The sequence below is a fragment of the Triticum dicoccoides genome, chromosome 1B, assembly GCF_002162155.2.
Source record: "Triticum dicoccoides isolate Atlit2015 ecotype Zavitan chromosome 1B, WEW_v2.0, whole genome shotgun sequence".
Classification (NCBI taxonomy): domain Eukaryota; kingdom Viridiplantae; phylum Streptophyta; class Magnoliopsida; order Poales; family Poaceae; genus Triticum; species Triticum dicoccoides.
The window spans coordinates 609,344,274-609,364,436 of NC_041381.1; the positions used below are offsets into that span (position 1 = coordinate 609,344,274).

General features: G+C 47.5%; 1 pseudogene; it reads left to right on the forward strand.

The window, feature by feature from the left end:
- Positions 1 to 13,524, forward strand: part of LOC119309972 — a 39,703-nt pseudogene extending 26,179 nt beyond the window's left edge.
- Positions 13,525 to 20,163: the final 6,639 nt, after the last annotated feature.

The following is a 20,163-nucleotide window of genomic DNA, read 5'->3' on the forward strand; positions in this document are numbered from 1 at the left end:
CTCCACCGGAGGTCGCCCGCGCCAGCTCCGGCCAGGTCCGGCCAGATCCGGACCGGCCCGGCCTCGCCGGCACCCTCTCCGGCCAACCCCGGCCTCCTCCGCCCTTCCCCGCGCCTCGCCGGACTGCCCCGACGCACCGGAGCCGCTGCCACCCGCGTTGACTTCGCCCCCCTCTCGAGGTCGATTTCACCTGTCCCCAGATTCCAGTAATTTTGATGGTATGTTCGACGCATCATATCACTACATCCGTAGCTCCGTTTCGTGCGTGTAATATGTCAAATTGTTCGTCTCAATGAGTACATCATTTCATTCCATTGCATCATGTTCATTTGAGGTCATCTTGATGCCTGAATCATCATTATAAGAGTGCTTCATGATGTTATCTGTTGTTTGTTATCAGAACGAGCTCATTTGTCATTTTTGCCATGATTGATGTGTGCATCCTATGAGGTTGATGTCTATATGTGTTTTGAACTATGGCATGTCTTCTTTACAGAGGTGCTTACCATGTATTTTTGTGATCAATGTGGTGACTAGCACAAGCATGCAAACTAGGCTTCGTGATATTGCTGTTTTTAGTCCCTGTTCTGCTGTTATTTTGATGCCATGTAAACTTGTTGCTACAGAGAGATCCATGCATATTTTGAGATACTTCAGTAAGGATGTTTTGAACATGTGGTTATTGTCTATCCATTCATGCCCTTTGTTGCAATTATGGAGTAGTCTAGCATGTCATTTTCGTGCTCTACTTTTGCTTCAAAATGTTTCCTGGCAGATTGTTTACGTGTTATTCAATTTGGCCAAGGATGCTATAGTTGATCCTTGCATGCTATGGACTTGTTCTTGACTTGGTTTGTTTCACAAACATGTCTTCTTGGTGATTCTATGCTTATATTGTCATGCAATGACTTGTGGTGAGTGACACAAGCTTGTTAAGTAGGGTACATGATGTTGCTGTTTTGCTAGGCTGAATCTGTTATTTCGCGATGCTATGTAAACCTGTTGCTACTAATCATTCTATGCATAATCTGGAGATGTCCACTAAACATGTTTTGTTCTAAATGTCATGCTATATCCATCCATGCCCCTTGTTGCATTTATAGCTTGTTGTAGCTTGTTCATATCTTGCTCCAAAGTTGCTTCATAATGTTGCTGTCAGCCTATTAACATTAAGTTCAGTTATTGCCATGTGTTTTCCTAGTGATCCATGCACCCTATGACCTTGCTATTGCCATGCTTAGCTTCACAAATATGTATTCTTACTATTGGGTGCCTTGCCATGCCATTTATTGCTCTGTAGTGAGTTGCACAAGCTCATCTACATGCCTTCATAATTCTGTTTCTGCCATGTATGAATCTGTAATATAACTTGCTATGTTTACGTGGGTGCCATCAAATCTTCTGATCCTTTTTGGCTCATGGTCAGTAAGGGACTTTTGATCTATGCTTTGAGTAGATTCATGTCATGCCTTTGTTTGCCATGATAAGTTCCTGTAACATGTTGTTTGATAGCTCTGAACATTGCAACCTGATGTTATTTTCTGCAAAGTCTGAATTGTTATAACTTGCAATCTTACCATGTGTGTTTGGACATGTTCTAGTGATTTCTAGAGATAGCTCAGTGTTCCTGTTTTGTTATGCTTTACCTGTACATCATGCCCATGTCTTTTCTTTTCATGTTGAGATGTTGTAGCTTATTGTTTTGTTGCTTGCAATATGCCTAGTTGTTGTTTTGGACAGCTTGTCCTTTAAACTTGTTTCATGTGTGTGTGTTGAACCGTTGCTCCGTTTTGAGTGTGCTCTATATGAAACTTGCTTAGAATTGCATGTAGTTTCATATTATCATGTTGCATCCTTGTTTTGAGGTGTTTGCTTGATGTTTGGGTGCATTTTGCATCTATGCCAGGTTTAACTTGTTTTGCTCATATCTTCTAGGCTGTAGCTCCAAATCTAATAAACTTTATATGTAACTTGACTAGAATCTCGTGTAGATCATCTTTGTGCATCTTAACTTGCAGTTTAACAACTTGAACATAAGGTTTATTCAGATCTGGACTAACTTCAAAATTTGCATAGGACTTACCGGAATTGTTATATGTTGTTCCCGACCTCATTTAAACTTGCCTTGATGTGTTGCTTTTGTTTGCATCATCCCTTGCCATGAGTAGCTTCATGTAGCCTTGTCATGCATCATGCTTGTTGTGCATCATGTCATGTTCATGTGTGGTGTCTTTACTATGTTGTGTGCTTCTTTTCGATAGTTCCTGTTTCGTTGCGATCGTGAGGATTCGTTCGTCTACGCTTGGTTCGGCTTCATCCGTTCGTCTTCTTCATGGACTCGTTCTTCTTCCTTGCGGGATTTCAGGCAAGATGACCGCTACCCTGGATCTCACTACTATCATTGCTATGCTAGTTGCTTCGTTCTATCGCTATGTTGTGCTACCTATCACCTGTTTATCGAGCCTCCCATATTGCCATGAACCTCTAACCATTGACACCTTTCCTATGCAAACCGTTGTTTGGCTATGTTACCGCTTTGCTCAGCCCCTCTTATAGCGTTGCTAGCTGCAGGTGAAGTTGAAGATTGCTCCATGGCGGATAGGATTTTGTTGGGATATCACAATATCTCTTATATTATTAATGCATCTATATATATGGTAAAGGGTGGAAGACTCGGCCTTTTGCCTAGTGTTTTGTTCCACTCTGCCGCCCTAGTTTCCGTCATACCGGTGTTATGTTCCCGGATTTTGCGTTCCTTACGCGGTCGAGTGATTTATGGGACCCCCTTGACAGTTCGCTTTGAATAAAACACCTCCAGCAAGGCCCAACCTTGGTTTTACCATTTGCCTCACCACCACCTATCCCTTTCCCTTGGGTCGGCCAACCCGAGGGTCATCTTTATTTTAGCCCCCCCCCGGGCCAGTGCTTGTCTAAGTGTTGGTCCGAACCGAGCGATGTCCGGCGCCCCCTGGGCAACCAGGGTCTATGCCAACCCGACGTCTGGCTCATCCGGTGTGCCCTGAGAACGAGATATGTGCAGCTCCTATCGGGATTTGTCGGTACAGCGGGAGGCTTTGCTGGTCTTGTTTTACCATTGTCGAAATGTCTTGTAAACCGGGATTCCGAGTCTGATCGGGTCTTCCTGGGAGAAGGTATATCCTTCGTTGATCGCGAGAGCTTATCATGGGCTAATTTGGGACACCCCTGCAGGGTATAATCTTTCGAAAGCCATGCCTGCGGTTATAGGCAGATGGGAATTTGTTAATGTCCGGTTGTAGATAACTTGACACCAGATCCGAATTAAAACGCATCAACCGCGTGTGTAGCCGTGATGGTCTCTTTTTGGCGGAGTCCGGGAAGTGAACACGGTTTCTGGGTCATGTTTGACGTAAGTAGGAGTTCAGGATCACTTCTTGATCATTACTAGCTGACGACCGTTCTGCTTGCTCTCTTCTCGCTCTTATTTGCGTATGTTAGCCACCATATATGCTTAGTCGCTGCTGCAACCTCACCACTTTACCCCTTCCATTCCCTTTAAGCTTTGCTAGTCTTGATACCCATGGTAATGGGATTGCTGAGTCCTCGTGGCTCACAGATTACTACAACAACAGTTGCAGGTACAGGTTCTGCGATGTTCATGACGCGAGAGCGATGTTTGCTTGTGTTGGAGTTCTTCTTCTGCTTCTTCTTCGATCAGGGGATAGGTTCCAGGTCGGCAGCCTGGGCTAGCAGGGTGGATGTCGTTTGAGTTTCTGTTTGTGTTTTCATCCGTAGTCAGATGATGCTCTTATGTATTGTGATGTTGTATTCGTGTGGCATTGTATGCCTTATGTATGTATCCCAATCTATTATGTAATGTTGATGTAATGATATCCACCTTGCAAAAGCGTTTCAATATGCGGTTCTATCCTTGGTGGGACCTTCGAGTTTCTTTTGGATAGGGTCGCATATTGGGCGTGACACAGTATGCTGAGGCCGGACATCCAGTGCCCCTTAGCGACTAGCTGAAGCAGCTGGTCGAGCTCCACAAGGCGGCCGAACAGGCCATGAAGGGCCTCATAGTTTGGCTGTGGCCTAAGGAGGCCATGCCTGGGAGCTACTTCGGCCTGGTGCGGCGGCTGATGGATGTGTGCCCGTGGGTTGAAGTCATCAAGCACTCCGCCTGTATTGAAGGTGCCCGTCGGGCCCTTGCCCGCGCAAAGGTTCACTGGGACAAGATGGATGCCCAGAAGCTCGTGACGGACCCGCCACCAGAGGGCAAGGAGCATCGCACGCCCAAGATGTATTATAAGAGTGTGCTTAAGGGCGCCCGCACTATTGCGGGTGAGTGCTCCAAAGATGTAATATTTGAGTAGACTCGCATTTTGTTATCCTGTGCGCTGAAAACTTAGTTCATTTGCGCTAAGCAACGCATTTTAATTTAAAATATTACCTTCTGTGCGGCTGTTTATCAAATCTGAGAGATGGCAAGTCGTCGGCTTCAGCCCCCATGCCACGAGTGTTGGGGTGTTCGGGATAAATTTGAGCACTCTTGTTCCCATATTTGGGTCCATCTAGGGAGGCGCTCAACACAACGAACAAGGCAACCGGACTTATAATGCTTGAACACTCTCACTTAGCCATAGAATTCTATAATTTTAAATTTCGGCGAAGCCCCTAGTCTTCGGAAGACCGAATTTGGGGCGCTATCCACGCCTAGGCCGGACTAAGTCGGCTCCTCGCTCTAAGCGGCATAAGTCTTTAAGGACTCGCAAAAAACCTCTCGAACAGTGACCAGCTCTCGCCTCATCATGACGGTCAGTTTTAGCTTTCTCCACTGAGGCGTTAACCCAGCTCAACTGGGGCGCAATCGCAGTGGTTCTCCCAGTGCTACCTTAGCCGATACAACGAAATGTAAGGTACCAAAACATGGGAGCCGGGCAAACCCAACTATTGACCCAAGACATGATTCGGAGCCGATGCATATAATGCTATAAGTTCAGGGTGCCGCACTTGTGAAAGTGTTTGGACTTATCACACCATGATGCGGGAACATAAGCCCCTGGTGTATTTAGCCGTACCAAAATGTACGGATGCAACATATCATAAATGAACATATGTATAAGAAAGAAATGCAATTGGAAGCAAAAAGGTGCTGCATTACTTTATTCAAGAGAAACTGCTGTGAGTGCAGAACGATACAAATGGTGCGATAAGCAAGGGATGGGACTATTAAACATGTCCCCCTCCAGGGGTAGGCTGCATAATGGTGTATAAAACAGATTTAATGCTCGTAATGGAGACCACCTGGATATTCGTTGTAGCCTTTCTCCTTCCCTGGCTATTGCATCGTGAATTCGGCGTGTCTGCTGCCGGACAGGGCCTCTGACGAACGGAGTCCTGTGGGTAAAAATAAAAAGGAAAAAGAAAAAAAAGAACGACACACTTGAGAGCCCCTGGTGTGGTTGAGCCGCAGTCTGGGCCTATCGTGGTCGTGCCCCTCTCCCCATGCCCATGGTATCTTCAGAGCATAATGGTGTACGTGAAGGACCTGTCTTGACGTTTTACAGGGGCTGGGGTTGGGGCCGCACTGTTACACGTGCTCGGAACGTGCCAGGTGGTCTTGTTGTAGGTTACTCCGGGCGCGCTTAGCTGTGTCCGGCCGCTTAACGGCCAGACTCGAGAATTGCCTTAAGAGGCTGCATTGTACTTCTGCCGTGAGAGCCACTGTATGTTCCTCCGTGCGGAGAGAACGTTTAGTGTTTCCGTTGACCGTGATGACTCCTCGAGGGCCTGGCATCTTGAGCTTGAGGTATGCATAGTGTGGCACCGCGTTGAACTTTGCAAACGCGGTACGTCCGAGCAGGGCATGATAGCCGCTGCGGAACGGAACTATGTTGAAGATTAACTCCTCGCTTCGGAAGTTATCCGGGGATCCGAAGACCACTTCTAGCGTAACTAAGCCTGTACAATTGGCTTCTACACCTGGTATGACGCCTTTAAAGGTCGTCTTGGCACGTTTAATCCTTGAGGGGTCTATGCCCATTTTGCGCACTGTATCCTGATAAAGCAGGTTTAGGCTGCTGCCGCCGTCCATCAGGACTCTGGTGAGGTGAAATCCATCGACGATTGGGTCTAAGACCAATGTGGCGAATCCGCCGTGGCGGATGCTGGTGGGGTGGTCCCTTCGGTCAAAAGTGATCGGGCAGGAGGACCATGGATTGAACTTCGGGGCGACTGGCTCCATCGCGTATACATCCCTGAGTGCATGCTTCCGCTCCCTTTTGGGTAAGTGCGTTGCCTATATCATGTTCACCGTCCGCACCTGTGGGGGGAAACCCTTTTGTCCTCTATTGTTCGGTGGTCGGGTCTCTTCCTCGTCATCGCTATGCAGCCCCTTGTCATTGTTTTCGGCAATTAACTTGCCTGCCTGCTTAAATACCCAACAGTCCCTGTTGGTGTGGTTAGCTGGCTTTTCGGGGGTGCCGTGTATCTGGCACAAGCGGTCGAGTATTCGGTCCAAATTGGACGGACCCGGAGTAGTTCTTTTGAATGGCTTTTTCCGCTGACCGGGTTTAGAGCCTCTGAATCCGGCATTGACTGCCGTATCCTCACTATTGTCGTCGTTAATGTGGCGTTTGTTTTTGTTACGACGCGACCTGCCATTACGGTCCTTGATATCCGGACTGCCAGAATTTTTGTTGAGGTTGTTGCTGCGTGCTAGCCAGTTGTCCTCACCCGCGCAGAAGCGGGTCATGAGTGATGTGAGGGCTGGCATAGATTTCGGCTTTTCCTGTCCCAGGTGCCGGGCAAGCCACTCGTCGCGGATATTATGCTTGAAGGCCAGCGAGGGCCTCCGCATCCGGACAGTCGACCATTTGGTTTTTCTTGGTTAAGAATCGTCTCCAGAATTGTCTGGCCGATTCGTCTGGCTGCTGAATTATGTGGCTTAGGTCATCAGCGTCTGGTGGTCGCACATATGTGCCTTGGAAGTTATCGAGGAATGCGGCTTCCAGGTCTTCCCAACTCCCAATTGACTCTGCTGGCAAGTTGTTAAGCCAATGCCGGGCTGGTCCTTTAAGCTTGAGGGGGAGATATTTGATGGCGTGAAGATCGTCACCGCGGGCCATGTGGATGTGAAGGAGATAGTCTTCGTTCCAAACCGCGGGGTCTGTTGTGCCATCGTAAGATTCAATGTTCACGGGTTTAAACCCTTCGGGGATTTGATGATCCATTACTTCATCTGTGAAGCATAGTGGGTGTGCGGCGCCTCTGTACTGGGCGATATCACGACAGAGCTCAAAAGAGCTTTGTTTGTTTTGTTCGGCCCGGCCGGACTTACTGTGTCATGCGCGAGGTTGTCGTCACATATCATAGGGCGCCCACGCGATCCATAGATTGATCTTGATTGTCTTGCCTTATCCTCCAATATATCTCGCAAGTCCGGAGAGTTCCCCTGTGGCTTTGTGCTCTTCGAGCGATGCCGGGGTACGGGTCTAGTGAAGGGCCTAGAGGCCTCTCTGTCGCGACCACGCGGTGGTCGGTCAGCCGTATTGTCTCCTGGTGATGCGGGTTCATACACCTCCTCCTCTAATCGGGGGAGCAGCATGCGTTTAGGGTAGCTTTTGGAGGGGTGTTCGAGCTCATGCTCTTCGGCCGCGAGGACTTCAGTCTATCTGTCGGCTAGCAGGTCTTGATCAGCTCTAAGATGTTGCTTCTTTTTCTTGAGGCTGTTCGCCGTGGCCATAAGCCTGCGTTTAAAACGCTCTTGTTCGACGGGATCCTCAGGCACGACGAATTCATCGTCGTCGAGGCTTGCCTCATCTCCGGAGGGAGGCACATAATCCTCTACCTCTTTTTCTGCCGCTCTCTCATGAGGGCTGGCGTCTCCATCCTCCTGCGCTGGATCTGGCTGGAGTGGGTTGTCTTCGACACTGTCCGGTGTATTATTATCTCCGGTGCCGGAATCTTCATTCTTGCTGTGGCAGGATTTAGAGCGGCGCCGCTGACGCCGGCGCTTGGGCTGTTTCTTGGAGGGGTCATCCTCCCTTGTTCCTTTGCCATTCCCATCCTTTGGGATATCCACCATGTATATGTCATATGATGAGGTGGCTTTCCAGTGCCCGGTGGGCGCTGGTTCTTGGTCGTCTCCGGCATCGTCGTCCATATCGTCGATGTCTTCAGAGTCGTAGTCTAGCATGTATGTTAGATCATCGATAGTGTCTACCAAGTGGGTGGTGGGTGGGCTTTGAATTTCTTCGTCGTCCGCATCCCAACCATCCTAACCGCAGTTCGGCCAGGGCTCTCCTGATAACGAGAGATACTTTAGAGAACTCAAGATGTCGCCAAAAGGTGAGTGTTGAAAGATATCCGCTGCGGTGAACTCCATGATCGGCGCCCAATCGGATTCGATCGGAGGGGGCGCGGGAGGTTCGGAGTCCGGCAAGGAGTCCGGCACCTTGGAGTCACGAGCTTCATGAGGGACAAGGTCATTGTTCGGCTCTATCGCCGTAGAGGTTGCAGCCCCCAAGGCGGTGTCTAGCCATCGGTCCTCGACCTGCGCAGCCGGCTCTGAATTGAAGATCGGAGCGGGTTCGAGTGCGGCCTCCAGGGTACTGTCCGACTGTAGAGCTAAATCATGCTCGCCGTGACAGTGCGGCACGCTCGGCTGTGGCTCGAATCCATCGAGGATCAAGTCCCCGCGGATGTCGGCCGTGAAGTTTAAACTCCCAAATCTGACCTGACGGCCAGGGGCGTAGCTTTCGATCTGCTCCAGTTGGCCAAGCGAATTGGCCCGCAGTTCGAAGCCGCCGACTATGAAGATCTGTCCAGGAAGGAAGGTCTCACCCTGGACTGCGTCGTTGATGATGATCGAAGAAGCCATCGAGCCTATCGGTGATGGCACAGAGGAACTCTCAATGAAAGCACCAATGTCGGTGTCAAAATCGGCGGATCTCGGGTAGGGGTCCCAAACTGTGCGTCTAGGCTGATGGTAACAGGAGACAAGGGACACGATGTTTTACCCAGGTTCGGGCCCTCTTGATGGAGGTAAAACCGTACGTCCTACTTGATTAATATTGATGATGTGTGTTAGAAGAGTGGATCTACCACGAGATCAAGGAGGCTAAACCCTAGAAGCTAGCCTATGGTATGATTGTTGCTCGTCCTATGGACTAAAGCCATCCGGTTTATATAGACACCGGAGAGGGGCTAGGGTTACACAGAGTCGGTTACAATGGTAGGAGATCTACATATCCGTATCGCCAAGCTTGCCTTCCACGCCAAGGAAAGTCCCATCCGGACACGGGACGAAGTCTTCAATCTTGTATCTTCAAAGTCTTGGAGTCCGGCCGATGATGATAGTTCGGCTATCCGGACACCCCCTAGTCCATGACTCCCTCACTCCTCTTGCATCGCAGCCATCCAGAGCGGGTCACAAAGAGCGGCTCGAACGGAGGACGGCAATGGCGACGGCTCAGAGGTGGACACCGCATGGACGCAGTCATCCGAGGCGTAGCGTGAGCTCGGGCGAAAAACGCCCGTATGGGCCTAGGTGACCGAACCGGCCACAGGCGCTAGGGGGCCGTGGGCACCGGGGGTGCCGAGGGGACCAGGTGCACCGGGGGCGCCGAGGGGGCTGCGGGCGCCGGGGGAGCCGCAGGGGCCGCGGGCGCCAGCGCCGCGGCTGTAGGAGGCGCCGCATGCGGGGGGCGCGCCTCAACGCCAGGGGAGGGCCAACAGAAGCGCGCGAGCGCCCTGGGAGAGGCGTCGAGGAGCCCGCGTCACTGGTGGCGGGAGGAACTGCCGGGGGTACCTGGTGAAACGGAACATGCTCATCAAAGTAAAACGTGCCGGGAAGTGAACACACGGTGGGAGACGGCATCATAGCACCGATATCCCTTGGAGTTAGAGGGGTAGCCGATGAAGATGCAAGCGACAGATCGAGGTGTAAGCTTGTGAGAAGTAGTGTCGGCAGTGCTGGGATAGCAAAGGCACCCAAAAATACGCAAGTCGTCATAAGACGGGGGCGTACCAAAGAGAAGATGGTGAGGTGCGTAATTCCAACATGGGCGGCAGGGTCTAATGTTAAGAAGAAGTTATGCAGTGGCGAGTGCGTCCGGCCAGAAACGAGGCGGCAAGTTGGCATGAAACAGGAGCGTGCGAACGCAGTCATTCAGAGTGCGAAGGACGCGTTTGGCTCGACCGTTCTGCTATGAAGTGTACGGGCATGTGAGGCGGAAAACTGTACCGTGATGCGACAAAAAGGTGCGAAAAGCGAGGTTGTCGAACTCTTTCCATTGTCCGTATGAAGCGCAAGGATGGGACGCTCAAACTGCATGCGGACATAGGAGTAAAAAGCTGTCAAGGTAGAGAGTGCATCTGACTTTCTGCGCAAAGGAAAAGTCCACACATAATGAGAATAATCATCAAGAATGACCAGATAATATAAATAGCCCGAGTTACTGGGAACCGGAGAAGTCCACACATCGCTATGAATCAACTGAAAAGGAAAAGAAACAATGGTGATGGAATTATTAAACGGCAGACAAACATGTTTGCCGACTTGACAGGCATGACAAGTGTGATCCTCGATCTTATTGCAACTGAAACTGAAACTCCTAAGAATATGAAGAAGTGTGACCGGGTTGGGATGACCCAAGTGAGTGTGCCAGAGATCGACTCCAGCGGAGAGAGCAACCGGTGTGGTGGTGGTGGATGAAAGCGAGTGCAGCGGATAGAGCTCGTCAGGGCTGTCACATCGGTGAAGTACCATCCTGGTTCGAGCATCTTTGACACAAAAACCAAGCTCGTCAAATTTAATGGTAACAGGATTTTCACGAGTGAAACAACAAATAGAAATGAGATTCTTAATAAAATGGGGTGACACAAGTATGTTAGACAAAAATAATGGAGTAGAACTAGAAGGAAAATAATTGTGCCCAATGTGTGTGATAGGAAGTGTGGAACCGTCGCCGACAATGATGCGGCGGTCGGTGGAAACAGGAGTGAAGGGGACAAGGTTACCAGGATGAGCAAACATATGAGCCGTAGCACCGGTATCCATGTACCAATCACCACCTCCAGTGTAGTTATTCAGCGTAGGAGCGGCATGCAGTGTGAGGAGGAGCACCGGGTCCCAGGGCGCCGGCGGCAGGGCCGGCGAGGGGGACGGAGACACCTTGGGGAGGCCGTAGCCGCCGCTCGGTTGCGGCGGCGGGTACTCTCCATACGGTATGGGTAGCAGCCCCAGCTGCGACTGCGGTGCTGGGTAGGCCGGATGGCCCGCCGGAAAAACCTGTTGACCCACAGACAGATGCTGCAGGTACTGGGCGCCGTCGGGCTGCTGCGAGTGTTGGCCTGCTGATGACCCCACCAATACCCGGGAGACCCGTACACAGGCGGAGCCCCGTATGTAGGATTCCCGTACGTTGGTACGGGTGCGTCAAACTCCCCGCACAACAGCAAAGGGTCGACGGACAGAGGTGGCGCCGGCGGCGGGGTGACAACGGACTGGCCGGAGAGCGCCGGCGGCGGAGCCGCGCCAGAGAACCCGTAGCAGGACTGGCCGAAGAGTGCCAGCGGCGGAGGGGCCGCGCCGTAGGACACCGGCGGTGGAACCACGCCAGAGGGCGTCGTTAACGGACGGCAGAGGCGGCGGCGAACGGACCGGTGGACGTCATCGAGCGGCTGGCAGCGGCGGATCGCGACAGGCGGCAGCAACGGCTGGCAAGGCGAGCGATGCGAGCAGGCTAGGCATGCTGGCGATCCGGAACGAGCGGGCGGGACAGCGACCGGCGAGGCGAGAGGGCGATGCAGGCGAGCGGCGTCGGGCAAGGCTATTGGGCGATCGGGTGAGTGTGCTAGCGGGCGATGCGAGGAGCTGGCGAAGCGAGCGGCTGGCGATGCGAGAGGTGAGATCCACGTACGTGCAACCAGATAGCTAGCAAGCTAGTAGGCAGCTCAATGGATTCTGGCCATACGTATGTGTGTAGAGCCTCGACGATCTACACAGGTGACGCGACGCGAGGCTAACGGGCTGCTGGGGAAGCGCGCGCAGGGAGGGAAGGAGCGACGGCCGGCGCGGGAGGCGCGCAGACGGCGGCGGCGCGGAGGAGCGTGGCGGCGGTGGCAACGGAAGACTAGGGTTAGAACCTAAAAACTGATACCATGTAAGATTATGATGCACGATGTATTGCTCTTCGTGCATAGGCACGTATATATGATGCACAAAGGTGAGTTATAGACCTCAACTATATAAGGAACTAGGAGGCGGGCCCAATATGCACATAACACATATACTCAACAGATAGAAATGTGTGTTTTCTCGCAAAAAAAAAAAAGAAAAAAGAAATATGCGTTCAGAACTTTCAGAGTGAAATTTGACGTTATGAAATTTTTTGCAGGCCCAGATTTTGACCCGGATTCATCACAGGAATCTTGTCTCTATGATTGGTTACTACAAGGATGGGGAGTACATGGCACTTGTCTATGAGTACATGTCGGAAGGAACCCTATAAGAGCACACTGAAGGTATCTAAGTTGTTTAGCGGTATAGCTTCAGATTCTACGGTCATTCGTAGAGAAAATATTTGCTTTAGACTTGAGTACCGTAAGGCGGTTTGGTGTTGCTTGATCACTTTGTACTGAAAGAATGGTATCATTATCCATCTTACAATGTCAATCTATTTGCAGGTAGTAACCACAATGGAGCATGTCTGCCGTGGACACAGAGACTCCGGATAGTACTTGAATCAGCGCAAGGTATGGTAGTGAATGCATTTTGTTGCTAGTTCAGCATTAACACTGTTTAATGTTCTCAAAAAGCTAAGCACAAACTGCCTGTGATGTGATGTGTAGGGCTAGAATACCTACACAAGGGATGCAATCCTCCCCTCATCCACAGGGACGTTAAGGCTACAAACATCCTGTTGAACACAAAGATGGAGGCTAGGATTGCTGACTTTCGCTTGTCCAAGGCCTTCAATTGCGACAATGGCATACATTTGTCCACAAACACGCTCGTCGGTACACCTGGACATGTTGATCCAGAGTACCATGTGACCATGCAGCCAACGACCAAGAGTAACGTGTATAGCTTCGGAGTCGCTAGAGCTAGTCACTGGAAAGTCGGCTATCCTGCGGGAGCCAGTGCCCATCAGCATCATCCAATGGACGCGACAAGGGATGGCACAAGGCAACATCGAGGGTGTGGTGGACGGACCCATGCACAGTGGTTACGATATCAATGCGGTGTGGAAGCTTGCCGACATCGCACTCAAGTGCACTGCACAAGCCTCGGTGCAGCGGTCCACCATGACCGACATAGTTGCACAACTACAGGAATGTATCGAGCTACAGAATGGCCGCACTGAAAACACAAACAATGGTTTCTACACTGGTACCAGCGGCAATGATCCAAACTTGAGTTATGATTCTTACGCAGTTGATCAGTCCACTAGTGTGAGCCAGAACAGCACATCATTTGAGATGGAGCATAATTTTATGAGGGTACCAACAATGTCCAAAGGTCCTGCTGCACGCTGAAGACTTCTATGTTTTATTGCCAGTCAGTTGTTCTATTGTCTTTTCTTCTTGAAGTGTAAGTATGTGATTTCTAGACATGCATGTTGATTTTTACAAAACTGAGTACAGATGTAAAAGTGAACACCAAGAAAAAGTAAAAGAGCATCCATAGCGCACAACAAAAACAAAAAAGCTAAGAGCAACCAAACACCAAGCCACCCTCAAGGTTCCACAAAACAGGACCTAACCGCCGCATGCAATGCTAGCGGGAGGAGGCAACACACACACTGCCACTCCACCACAGGGAGAGGGACAACACTCATCTATAATACCTAAGGCTGGTCGTAACGGGAGTATCATAGCTAGTATCATGCATGTCAACTAAGCCATTTTGATGAGGTGGTGTAAAATTAAATGAAGAAAGAGAGGGTTGAGTATCATAGCTAGTATCATAATAATTATATACTACTATGTATCATGCATTGTAATAAATGAGACTACCTGTGATACTACTCTATGATACTATGCATTACAGATGTAGTATCACACTAGTATCATATGCATGATACTAGTATATGATACTTCTCATTACAACCAGCCTAAATAGTTCATCCTCACTAACCTATTTCTCTTGACATGCAGCCCATCCACATCATCATAGATGCCATGTCAGTGGTTATCATCCAATCATTCTTCTCCTTTTGCATGTAAACAACTGAATAGTCTCCCAGTAAAAAAGACCACTTTTCAACTGACGACGAGAGCATTGAGGTCATTCGCCTGGCTAGCACTAAGGCTGGTTGTAATGGAAAGTATCATATACAAGTATCATGCATATGATACTAGTGTATGATACTACATTCCTAATGCATAGTATCATATACTAGTATCATGTAGCACTTTATTTATTGCCATGCATGACACATAGTAGTATAGCATTTATTATGATACGGTATCATGATATGACAAGCTTTGGTAATGATATGAGATGGTCACCTTCCTTGATTTTGTTCAGAAGAGGTGTGGATCTATTATGTTTAATTTTGTCCCATGACGTATTCTTGCAAATCCCATGAACTGATCAAATTAAAAGAGAAGTATGATGCCCAGTTGTATGGAAATATTTCATTCATTCAGGACTACAGTCATGGGAAGATTGATGGAAATATTACCAAGAAAATGAATATACTGCATCAATGTATTCATTTTCTAAGCTTACTGCAGTATATTCAGAATAAGGAAAAAAGCAGATTACTGCAGTGTATTCAGAACAAGGAAAACGACAGTTGTCCAACTTTTCTCCAAGTTATCTATGGTATGGGATCAGTTTAAGTTTGAACCCTTTTATTTTATATTTTTTGTAGTTGACAGTTTGCTACTCATCTCTGTGCACTAAGCCTTGATGGATCGTACATCCACATGTCCTCCTCTGTTTAAGTATCTTGCTTATAAATCCAAACAAATTAATCAGTGCTGACTGTGTTATCTTCCCAACTATTCTGCAATTTGCATATGCTGAATTGACTAAATATGCCTATTTGCCCAAGGTCTGAACAAAACAATTCGTCATGTTTGAGATTTTAAACCACAAAAATTGCAATCCTCTATTTTTTATCACTTAATGTATCTTATAAGGTTTCATGCATAGTTTCTTTTTGTTGCAATAAATTCTGTTTTCAACTCGACAATTTGGGTCTCGATCGGTGCTTATGTGTATAATTACTCATGCTCTATTCAGCCTAATGCTTTGAACAAAAAGAATTGGTACTCACTTTGGCAAACAGAGAGAAAGGAATATGTGTTTTTGTTGATATTGGAGCTCCATCACTCACGGTCAAGTATTGCAAGCAAGCAACTAAAGCAACTACAGTGGCCAATAATGCATATATGAAGATTGATTTACAACAACAGCTCGAACATTTGTACATAATCTTTCACATTATGTCTCTTTCCGAATCCCTGTTAGTGTGTTTATGTACATTAATATTCATGCAAGTCAAACGAGATTACTTATGCCATATAAAGATGTGTCCGTTGCAGTTTTCTCATCTTAATTTCTTAATAAATTATGCTAAAAGTTATTCAATTTATCTATCATCATCTTCATAGGACTAAGAGTTCCCGCAGCAACGCGCGGGGTATCATCTAGTTACAAAAGAGATCAAGTTTTGACACAAAACACGATCAATGCACACACACAGGTGCACATTCAGATGTTTACTCCAGGGGAGGGTAGGCCTAAGCTACTACCTCCCTCGACAACTCTTTTTTCAGTTTTGGCATCAAACATTGTTATCTTCCACAGTCTCATGCATCGCTGCATCCTCCATGCTTGTGGTACCATCCTATTGTCCTCCGCATCTTCCAGCCTGAGAAGATCCCTCTCCTATGTTTCCTCTGCACCAGTATGCGTCTCAGAGTCACCCGTTGCATCAGATACACCCCATGCCCCAACCTACCCAGTAGCGAAGGAAAGAAGATACATAACAAATAAACTCAGCAGGTGATCTAACAAGCTTTTTATCAAAACAAGGTTTGTTTCTGAGCTTCCAGATAGCTCAGCACAAGGCATCGACCCAGGCTTCCAGATTTGCAAATTTTTGCTGTCAGGAATGAAATTAGGGATCCACCAGAAATATTAAGAAAAGCAAGGTCTAGTAACAGCACCCAGGGTTTTTGCAGCCACGCTGTCTTCATTTACATGACAAAATTGATACAAATGGTCACCTGCCTAGTTTAAGGATGGCAATGGGTAGGGTATGGGCAGGGTAGAGCAATACCATACCCATACCCGAATAGTCAGTGGGCACAAAATTCTACCCATACCCGTACTCATGGGCATGAAACTTTATCCATACCCATACCCGACGGGTACCCGTACCCATTGGGTACCCAGCGGGTAGAACAAATAGTACACAAGTTGTTCACAATTTTACGCTCATTGATAGCAAAATTGACAAAAAAATCAATTATGTCAGCTCAATAACACGTAGATGAGTAATTGACAAATATCAAAATCACAACATACTCTTAAGTCAATAGGAGTAGACGAGTCACATGACAAATTAATGACTAATTGAGGACAACTTAACATTAGTTCACCAACGTTGGCGGCACTCCGCCTCCTTCTCCGCCTGCGCCGACGCTCCCGAGCAGTCAGCAGCCTCCACCTTCTCCGCCTCGCCAGCAAGGGCGCAAGAGACCCGCCGCCGCCCCGGCTGCTCCGGCGCGTCGTACTCCTTCTCCTCCGCCTCGTAAGTAAGCACGAAAGAAGACAGACGCTGCAGCCGCTCCGTCTGCTCCGGCGTCTAGCAGCACAACCAGAGGCGGGAGGCAATACAAATACGGTCCATCTCTCAAGCCTCTAGAGAAGTTACCGTACGAGAGGTCCGAGGAGGAAAACAATACGATTGTGCGGACCCACGTGAAGGAGTTCTTTGAAGGGGTGAAAGCAAAGAGACATCCACCTCCGGAGGAGAAGGTAGATCCGGCGAAAGCAAAGCGCACTATCAATGCCCTGAGGAAACCACCAAAGTCTCCGCCGAGAACCAACTATGAGCGCATTACTGAATAGACATATCTCCAAGCCCAGCGGTCGGGAACTACTGTCAGTGGTAAAAGGTTAAAAGAACGAGTAAAGAGGAAAAAATTGCCCAGCTCAGCAAACAAGCACAACAATCGTGCCCCCCGCTCAATGTGTCTAATGCTCCGGGGACGGTGGCCGGTTATGGAAATCTTAAAGATTACCTACCTGACGATGCACTTCCTGATTTCATGGAGGTGGACGAACACAAATACGAGTACGGGAAGCCTCTCGTCAAAGATGAAAAATCTCTGAAAACAATGATGCGAAGATTCCATAGTTGGTACATGAAAACCTGCAGAGAGTCTGAGGGGACGAACAGTTTGTATCTGAACATTAAAGAGGAGCACGACCTCGTTTCAAATGATCTGTTGTGTGTTCCATTTGGTGAGTTCTTCGCGTTCTTTAATCAAAAGGCCCTCGATAAATTAATGGTATTTTGCTACTGCCTGTAAGTACTATTTCTGTCATTAAGTCTCTATATATAGCTCGGCTCTTTCATTGCATGTATTTATAATTAATTGGCCTCAATATATTATGCAGATTAAAGATCGTCGAGTGCAAAAAACAAGAAATTTATGATATTGGGTTCATTAACACAAATATCATAGATGTATTTCTGGTTGAAAACAACGTCAAAGAGGCCGAGGACAACTTGCTACGATCGTTGATAAAAAATCAAAACAAATATATCATACTCTTTCCTTACAACGGCAAATGAGTGTTACTGTCGTGTGCATATTCGGTTTCCTTTATTACTCGAGCGAGGTTATAATAATGTAATTGATGAGTTATGCATGCGTGCGCAGGTACCACTATATTCTTCTAGAGATTAAGCTTGAGCGTGGACTAGTAACCGTCTTAGACTCGAGACGGAAAGATCCTGAATCCTATGCGGACATGACTGAAATGCTCAGCAAGTAAGTTCAATCGATTATTATCGCACCATATCGGCAACTTTTTGTTCATTTCCTGATATCTCAAGTAATAATAATTATTTTCTTTGTCTTGCAGGGTTTGGAAACAGTTCATCGCAGAAGCTCCGGGACTGCCGAAGGAGCTGCAATATACATACCCGAAAGTAAGTACTACTGGCTAGCTAGTTGCGCGCATCTCCCGTTGATTCTATAGCTATACTTTCATCAATGCCATTTATAATGCTTCTTTATCAGTTTGATTGACCTCTATTTCTCGTAAAGTGCTTGTGGCAGGAGGAAGTGAATGATTTCTGTGGATACTACGTGTGCGAGTTCATCCACACCGCGACTTTGAAAAACAAGCGGGGCTACTCTAGAAGACAATATGAAGTGCGTAAGCAATAATATTCATAATTTCATTTTATTACACCATCATTTCTGTTGAGTTTCATTCATATATATGTATTAATTAACCCCCTTCTTCAAATTAGACGTGGCAGATGCGGAATGAACTCCTAGAATCAGATCGCATGAAAGCAATTCAAGAGGAATTGGCGGGATTCTTTCTTGACCACATCATCAGTAAAGCTGTAGAATACCATGTGGAAATTGATTTCAAATGCTAGGGGTTTGTAATTAAGAGATCTTATACATATTGTACATGTATGTAGCCAATAGCGTCGGATACATGATACGAAAACTTGTTGTTCGACCAATCTCTCGGAGAAGGAGAGGTCGATCGATCACTTCTCTCGGTATGCATGACGAACTTCTATACTGAATGGTTCTCTCGATCACTTATGTATATATAGTACGTAGTGTCGACCAAGCACGGACATAAGAGAGGACACTTCTCTCTATTAATTAGCTAGCTAACACAATATATGAAACACCTAAATTAACCCCCCAAAACCTCCAACCCCCCTCCTTTCAAAAAAAAACAAAAACCCCAGCCACTGGAATGCTGACGCATGGATGCCTTTTGGTCCCGGTTGGAGCCACCAACCGGGACCAAAGGCCCCCTGACTAGGCTCGGCGCACAGGGCCACGTGGAGGAACATTGGTCCCGGTTCATGTTTGAACCGGGACTAATGAGTGGAGGTATTAGTAACGACCCATTAGTCCCGATTCATGAACCGGGACTAAAGGCCCTTACGAACCGGGACTATTAGGTGTTTTTCTACTAGTAAACGGGCAGGATATTGGTATACCCGTGGGTACAAGACTATACCTGTACCCTACCCATGACTTAATGGGTAGGATATGGGTACTACTCATGGGTATAAAATTGTGCCCATACCCTACCAATGCGGGTACGGTACCCGCGGATACCCGTACCTGTGGGTAAAATTGTCATCCTTAGTCTAGTTTCATTTATAGGAGTTGGTTACTTGGTTCATCAAGGTGAGTACAATGATTCACAATTGTATAGATAAAAATTGTGAATCAAAGCATTTGATGTCACTTTGTAGGGAGGGGGATAGCCCAGTGGGGTTAAAATGCACATCTATTTGTATATTAGTAAGCCCAAGAGTCGGTATGGTGTATATGTAGCCACACCCGACGTGTTGGCATTAAAATTAAATATATAAAAATGCATGTTTATGCATTTTCTAACAAAAAAATCGACTTTTCTATCTATTTGTTAAGATGTCTCTGGAAAGGTCCACACCAAACCTTCATGCAAGAACACCTTGTTTTTGGTTTTTGCACTAAAAAATTAACAGTGAAAATGTCATTTCAGATCACTAACCACCACACATGCTAAGATATTTAGCCTTAGACCAGTTAGACATGTTTGAGCATTCTCAATAATGTTTTTATCGTTGTTGAGGAAACCGTTAACTGGTAGCTGCTCGGTTGGCTGGCGGGTAGGAGATTAATAGGCTAGTTGGCCATTTAATCAATTAATCAGACGATTTAACGGTTTATCGGCTACTTGGTGACCCTACGAGTAGGGATTAATCTGCAAGTTAACTAATTAATCGGACAAATTCTTGAATAGGTTTTTCTTATTAATGGCAGAGGCGAGAACTACACTACATCTAAAGGAATAGTGTCTAAAAAATGGTGAACTCTATGTTAAAATGGAGAAGATGTCTGTTGCAATGCCAAAAAACTATGTTACAAATGAATAGTACATGGAGGGTTTATCATGCT